Genomic DNA, 764 nt, shown 5'->3' on the forward strand with positions numbered 1-764 from the left:
CATAACACTACCTGACTTCAAGTTATATTACAAATCTATTGTAACCAAAACAGCACGGTACTGGCTTAAAAGCAGACACATTTATCTTAATAAGCTACCCTCTTGGTACTGCTTTTGCAATATCCCAGAGATTTTGGTATGATGTGTTTTTATTTTTGATAGTTTCAAGAAATTTTTTGATGTCCAGTTCAATTTCTTCTTAGACCCATAGGTCATTCAGGAGCATGTTGTTTAATTTCGACATGTTCGTATAATTTCCAGAGTGTCACTTGTTATTAATTTGTAGTTTTAATCCGTTGTGGTCAGAAAATATAAATATCCTTTAAATGATTTCCATAATTTTAAATTTGTTGAGACTTGATTTGTGATCCAACATATGATCTATCCTGGAGAATGTTTCATGTGCTGATGAGAAGAATGTATATTCTATGGTTATTGAATGAAATGCTCTGTAAATATCTGCCAGGTCCAACTGGTCTGAAGTCTAATGGAAATGCTGTGTTTATCTGTAGATTTGTTGCATGGATGATCTGTCCAGTGCTGAGAGAGGGGTGTTAGTTCCTTAAGTATTATCATATTGGGGTCCATCTCTTTCTTTATGTCTAATAGTATTTGCTCTACATATCTGGGTGCTCTGGCATTGGATGCATATGTATTTATGATTGTTATGTCTTTTGCTGGATAGATCCCTTTATAATGGCAGTCTTGGTCTATGTCTATGGTTTTCAAACTATAGTCCATTTTATCCAAAATCAGAATAGCTA

This window comes from Galeopterus variegatus, unplaced genomic scaffold (genome assembly GCF_000696425.1).
Source record: "Galeopterus variegatus unplaced genomic scaffold, G_variegatus-3.0.2 Scaffold9484, whole genome shotgun sequence".
Taxonomy (NCBI): Eukaryota; Metazoa; Chordata; class Mammalia; order Dermoptera; family Cynocephalidae; genus Galeopterus; species Galeopterus variegatus.